The sequence below is a fragment of the Nelumbo nucifera genome, chromosome 6, assembly GCF_055504915.1.
Source record: "Nelumbo nucifera cultivar China Antique chromosome 6, China Antique-T2T, whole genome shotgun sequence".
NCBI classification, from domain to species: domain Eukaryota; kingdom Viridiplantae; phylum Streptophyta; class Magnoliopsida; order Proteales; family Nelumbonaceae; genus Nelumbo; species Nelumbo nucifera.
This window is the reverse complement of record NC_142654.1, coordinates 62,073,173-62,080,648: the sequence shown is the minus strand read 5'-3', so window position 1 is coordinate 62,080,648 and position 7,476 is coordinate 62,073,173.

The window sequence follows — 7,476 nt, the reverse complement described above, 5'->3', positions numbered from 1 at the left end:
GAAAGTAGAAGAAAAGTTATGTTACAAATTCAATCTATGAGATCGGCTTTAGCAGCCATAAAACCGAAGATTGAAGGTGATAAGGAGAGGGAAGTAAAGAAGAATGGAAAGAGGGATGTGTTTTGTGACTATCGTAAGAAGCCGAAGCATAATAACAACACTTATTGGAAGCTTCATCATCAGCGAATTACAGAAAGACTTAGGAACAAGAAAGGAAATGCAAATGCAGTTGTAACCACAAGAGCTTCATCCACACCCAACACTAGATCTAGTTGTCTTGATGCATTGGTTATTGTTAGGCTATTTTATCTCAACTGGAGAGTGAAGTTGGCATCTCCAAACAATCTCATTTGATCCCTCCTCCCACTTCTACTTTTGCTTAATCAGGTACAAGGGCCACTGCTTATCATGCATCAACCCTAGGTAACATAAGCCATTTTTGGATTGTAGATTCAAGAGCATCTGATCATATGACCAGTTCGTCTTCCTTATTTCACACTTATTGTTTGTCCTATGATAGAGACAAAGGGTCCATTGCTGATAGCTCCCTTGTCCCTATTTCAAGCAAGGGAGACATCAATTCTTTGATACCATTTCCTTTTCCTTTGTTCTGCATGTTCTGAACTAAGTACTAATCTACTTTTAGTCAGTAGTATCACTAAACACTAGAATTGTTCAGTGACATTTTCCCTTGATCATTGTGTTTTTCAAGATCTGGCAACAAGGAGGGTGGTTGGGATTGGCTGTGAGACGAATGTGATCTACTTACTTGAACATCCACCAGGGAAGAGTAAAGATGTTGGGAAGTCTTTTATGTCATAGTCTGTGAGTCAGATTATGCTTTGACATAATCGATTGGGTCATCTTTCTTTTGGGTCTTTAAAGAGTCTTTTTCCTACTTTGTTTAAGTTAATCTCGAGATGAGGTTCCCACTTTGACCCGTGTTTTTCCTCAAATGAGCTTAACTCATTTTGGGATTAAAATAAAAAATCTCAGATTTGATAATGCCAATGATAATTTTGCAAAACCCTTATTTTTTTATCTCCTTGAACATGGAATTATTCATCAGAGCACTTGTTCGCATACACCACAACAGAATGGGGTAGCTGAGAGGACAAATAGGCACTTATTCGCATATACGTTTCTAGAGGATGTCATTCTTACTGTTGTTTATCTCATTAACATGATTCCTTCACGAGTCTTGGACATGAAACGTCCTTTTAACTTGGTGTATCCTAATAAGGAGTAGTTTTCTATTCTTTCCAAAACTTCTGGTTGCACCTGTTTTGTCCATATTCTTAGGCCTACCCATTCAAAATTTGACCCTAAGGCTACTAAATGTATCTTCCTTGGGTATGCACAAAATCAAAAGGGGTATTATTGTTATGACCCTGTCTCGAGAACCAAATTTGTATTTATGGATGTTACATTCTTTGAAGATGTCCCCTGTTACCCTAGAGTTCCACCTCACGGGGATAGTGGTGAGTAGGGTACTTTTGCTCAAGATGTTCTTTTACCTATTCCTGCAAGTGGAGAGGAGTGAAATGAGGGGAGTTGTTAAAAGTGTAAAGAATTAAGGGTGTTTCACAAAAGATGGTGGAGGCAAGTTGGTTCTAGTAATGATTAGTCTAGACCTGTTCCTGTCTCTTCTGCGGCATCAGATTCAAGTATTGTCTCCTCCTTACCCACTCCTATTACTGGTGACATACCCACTTCCACTATTGAGCCTTAGCGATCCCCATATGACCTTGGCCTCCCAATTATAGTACGCAAGGGGAAGAGTCGGAGTATCTCATCCACTACCCAATGTATCTCCCAATTCCTTTCTTATGACCACTTTTCATCATCATATAAGTCTTATTTAGCCACCATTGCTGCCCTTCTTATTCCTAGAACACTGCAAGAAGCCCTTGTTGTCCCTGAGTGGAAGGAAGCAATGAAGGTTGTGATGGATGCCCTTGTAAAAAATGATACTTGGGAACTGGTTTATCAACCAAGAGGAAAGAAACTTGCTGGGTGTAGGTCGATATGCACAGTGAATTATAATGCCGATTGTACAATTGAAAGATATAAATCTAGGCTAGTTGCTAAGGGATACACTTAAACTTATGGTATTGATTACATGGAAAATTTTGCTGTTAACTTCTCATGGCCATTATTTTAGATGGATGTTAAGAATGCATTTCTAAATGATAACTAGTAGGAGGAGGTGTATATGGAGTTGCCTCCTGGTTTTTATGATGAAGAGATTGGTAATAAAGTTTGTAAGTTGAAGAAAGCATTGTATGGTATAAAACAATCTCCAACGACATGGTTTGATAGATTCAGACTTGCTCTAGAAATATTTGGATATGTTCAAGCCCAATCTATCCACACTCTTTTCATTAAGAAGAAACGATCTGTTTTGACTGTCCTAGCTGTGTATGTTGACGACATTGTTGTGACAGGAAGTGATATTGATGAAATTAATTCTCTTAAGCAACTTTTTAATCAAGAATTTGAAGTAAAGGATCTGGGTGAGTTGAGGTATTTCCTTGGGATTGAAGTGGCAAGGTCCAAGCGTGGCATTTTTATTTCTCAGAGGAAGTATGTTCTTGATCTCTTGGAAGAAACGGGAAAATTGGGAGTTAAGCCTGCAGATACACCCATTGAGCAAAATCACAAAATAAATGCAGATGATGGTGAACCTCTTGATGATAAATGTATGTATCAAAAGCTTGTAAGAAGATTTCTCTACATATGTCTGACTCGCCCTGACATTTCTTATGCTATCAGTGTTGTTAGTCAGTAGATGCACTCTCCGAAGACCTTACACCTCCTTGATGTTGAGAGGATTTTAGCCTACTTGAAAAGGTGTTTAGGCTGAAGTATACTTTTTAAAAATAATGGCCATATGAAAAAATAAGTATACACTGATGCAAATTGGGCATGTTGTATTGATGATAGGAGATCTATTTCAGGGTATTGTGCCTTTGTTGGAGGAAATTTAGTTTCTTGGAGGAGCAAGAAACAAAATGTTGTTTGCTCCAGTACTGAAACTAAATACATGCCTATGGCTAATGGTATTACTAAAATATTATGGCTGAAATCTCTCCTTACAAAATTGAGAATTGAGTTTGAAAGACACTCAATGTTGTATTGTGATAATTAGGCAGCTATAACATTGCTCACAACGCAATACAACATGATAGAACCACGCATATTGAAATTGACAAGCATTTCATCGAGAGAAAGTTGCCTATCAAGAAATATGCCTTATGTTGCCACTAAAATGTAGCTTGTCGATGTCTTCACCGAGGCAGTTAATAGAATCAAGTTTAAGATAGATTTAAGTAAGTTGGGAATGATAAATATATTTTCCCAACTTGAGGGGGAATGCAGAGTAAATGATTGACCAGTTTGTGGTCCCACTTCTTCATATCTTTCCTCTGATTATAGTGCTGTTAGATTGAACTTGACAGGCATTTCATCTGAGAGAAAGTTGCCTCTCAGGAAGTATGCCTTATGTTGCCACTAATATGCAGTTTGCCAATGTCTTGCAGTAAACATAATCAAGTTTAAGATAGATTTAAGCAAATTGGGAATGATAAATATATTTTCCAAACTTGAGGGGGAGTGCAGAGAAAATGATTGACCAGCTTGTGGTCCCACTTCTTCATATCTTTCCTCTGATTATAGTGCTATTAAATTTTCTTTTTAGTTGTTTCTTGTGATAGGAGTATTCCAGTCATTGTACCTCTTTTATTATAAGCCTAATATAAATAGTACTTGGGGTGGTAGATTGAACATGTCTGAACCCCTTTTTCTCTTATATTCTTTCTTCCTCCTCTCTTCTTACTTTCTCTTATCTCTTACCTTCATCTTTGTTTTCTTCTTCTTTTCTTATTACTAAACAAGTTTGAGTCTCATTGGTTTTAGACAACTATAATATAGCCTTGATAAAATGACAACAAAAATCTAAATATGTTTTTAACCAAAATTATCTCATATACAATCTATAAAATTTATCCTTTTGGACATAAAATATGGCAAAATAATATAAGAAAACCAAGAGGTTGTTATATATTATTGAATATATAAATGGTTTGGGTCTGAATTGGTTTGGAATAGCAAGAACTGGTCCAAACCAAATTACTAATTGGGACAAAACCATGAAACCAAATTGACCAAATTACTAATTGGTTCGGTCGGTTTAATTTTGTCAAATTGACCCAATCCAATAACAGCCATAGTTAGAGCTCAAATCTGCTGACCACAACACTGGTTACATCCCATGCACAAGACATTACAGCTGCACATAGAATCTCCCAATGAATGGAAACAAAAGTCAGCAGATCTGAACTCGATATGTTACCTCCAGGTCCACCACTTAGTTCTGTGTAATATAGCATATGTTTAGTTCCATGGGTGTTTTGATAAATTCCATCATGTCATTGCCAAATCAACATTTATCCCATCATTTCCATTATATGCATAGGTATTTGCAAAAGTTAGTCTTGATTTATGTGTGCACCAACTATTGGGGGAACTTCATTTTAGCGCTTCCCCCAACGTTGATCCTTTATTCACTATTTCACTGATTGTGGTACCTACTTGTCAATAAACGCTTTATCAAGTACTTTTCTGGGTTTTGAAGACAAATCAATTACAAACATTTATTTAATAAACGGAAACTATATCAAATATATACATAATAAGATTAAGTCGTGTTTGCCCTTGAGCACTATGAATTTGTTGCATTATGTGGCCAGCACGTAATGAATTTTAGTTTTAAATATTAGGCCCCCATGACACAAATTAGGATTAGCTAAACATAGTATCTATTTAGCAGGCTGTGGAACAATTGATGAAGTTCCGTGCTAGTAATAAATTCAGGGGCCCCACTGTGAATGGTGTGGATTACATGTATTTTATTACTGATGTGGTCCACCGCCTGCTGAATAGCCATAACCCATTGCGTTCAGCTAAACCTGGATCCCATGATATACCAAATCAATAGTGTTCAAGGATATTATATGTAAATTCAGATAAACCAACTTATATGGAAACCAACTGATGTGGTCCAGGGGATGGGGATGGACTACCCCATTGTGTAGCCCATGAAGTAGGTGGGCTCAACTTGAATTTTCTTGCCCACTATGAGATTGGCCACATGTAAACCTGGACATCATTCCAAACCTCATCGCAGCATTGCCCAACATCACCCTTTCCTATTGTCATTAATCCACCCAGTTATTCACGAACTGAATTCGGATTAGTTGAATGCTTCGGCTGTTTAGCGAGCTGTGGAACCAATGATGAGGTTCCATGCCAGAAATAAATTCATGGCCCCACTGTAAAATATGTGGGCCTTATCCATTTAAATACTGGCGTCGAACTTTATTAATGGTTCCAATAGCTAAAGGTTCATGCATTTAGAAGCATTGGAAGAAGAGAATAGGTTCTTGAGAGCATCTTTCAGGTTAGAAATAGTCTCTTTGGCCTCCTCCAAAGTCAGAACACCTCATGAAGACAAAAATGGTGGATTCTGGGGTGGCATTTTGTGTTTCAGGATACCCTCTTCAAGTTGATTTTGGGATTTAGAGGAATGCATGGAGGTTTATAGGAGTAAGGTCATGCTATGGAGGGGATTGCGATTGAGCAAGAAATATACAGGGATAATGTTTTGGGGGGTATTTTAGTAAATATACATCTAAACAAAGATGATTAAGGGTAAATCTAGTATTTCAAAAAATTATTGTCTTGCATGAGTTCGGGTTTGGTCAAGGCAATGCCCGTTCCAATAGCCTTTGCAGCCTTGCATTGGGAATATCTCCGTACTTATGTGCTTTATTTCATGGGGAGATCTTTTCGATGCAAGGTTGCAAGAGGTTGTTCGTAGGGTGTGAGCATGGGCTTCCCCTGATTGAAGCCAATTTTGTCTTGCATCACATCATCATGAAAAGTGAAAAACCTACAAAATGGATATGTTTGCGCAATTTTTCAAAATTACAAGGGAGACTTTCATTATATTAACATGGGGGGTTTGTAAGATTATCATTAAACCCAAGCGAGGTTTTTATATTTTATCCAAAGGTAGAAATGAATCAAACTTTTCACAAGCTATTCGAGCTCGGCTTATGAAAAGATTGATTCAACTTGATTTTAACTGAGCTTTGAGTCGAGCTTAAGCCTAGTGAAGCTCAGTTCGTGAGGCTTGTGAGCCTAACCGAACCACACGTACATACATACATACATACATACATATACATATACATGTATAATAAATAATTTTTATAATTCTTAATTTTTGTATGTAAAATAAAAAATATATATTTTTCATGTTTAATTTTTTTATAGGAAGCTTGGCTCATAATTGAACTCGACCACCGAACCAACCTCTAACTTGCTAGCTTTTAAGCTGAGCCAAATTCGAGATCAAGTCTCTAGCTTGAATCGAGCTTGAGCCAAACATTATTTTGGCAAGCCAAACTCGAATAATTAGGTATTTGGTTCGGCTTAGCTGGAATCCACCCTTAATTTTGCTCGAAGAGAAAAAAAATAAAAAAGTTCACTGGGCCAAGGTCCACATATTTTAATCTTTATGGGCTTATGACCAAGTTGCAAACCCAGCCGAAGAAGCCAAGGCACGCTATAGATTCTTAGCTGATTTGTACACATATATGCTTTATAGGGTTAGATAAGATTTGTTTGCATAAGTCATGAAGCAGATACGTAGAGTTGTTAATGGTTCTGGTTTGCTTTGGAACAGGGTGTACTAGTTCCAAACCAACTAATAACTAGTTTCCATAGATCTTGAACCGTTCCTATTATAATTAGGTTTGACCCAATTATATTTGAGATCAATAATTACTTATGGTAATAACAACTTAAAACTTATATTTGGTAATTGTAGAGAAAATGATTGACCACCTTGTGGTCCCACTTCTTCATATGTTTCCTCTGATTAGTGTTGTTAGAATGCTTTTTTCAGTTGTTGCTAGTAACAGAAGTATTCCTGCCAGTGTACCTCTTTTATTATAAGCCTAAAATAAATAGCACTTGGGGTGGCAGATTGAACATGTCCAAATCCCTTTTTCTCTTCTATTCTTTGTTCTTCCTCTCTTCTTCCTTTCTCTTCTCTTCTATTCATCTATGTTTTCTTCCTATTTTTTTATTACTAAATATGTTTAAACCTCATTGGTTTCAGACAACTTGGTATCAGAGTAGGCCTAAGACTAATTAGGGCTCTCATGTAAGTGTAGTTCAGCCGACTACATGAGAGCAGTTCTAGGACTAGAAGTTTTAGCTATGTTCGCCTGGTTCTTGGATGTTGTTGGTGATTGAAGAATGTGCCCATGGTTTAGAAAACTTGGAGAGTTGTTTGATGGGCAAGAAGAATCAGAGAAAACAAGTTGGTTTCTGATTTAGGGCTTAAATCAAAGATTAGGAATGGCACTCAGTACTTTCTAGGTTGTTTTTCATTACTTTTTGGAT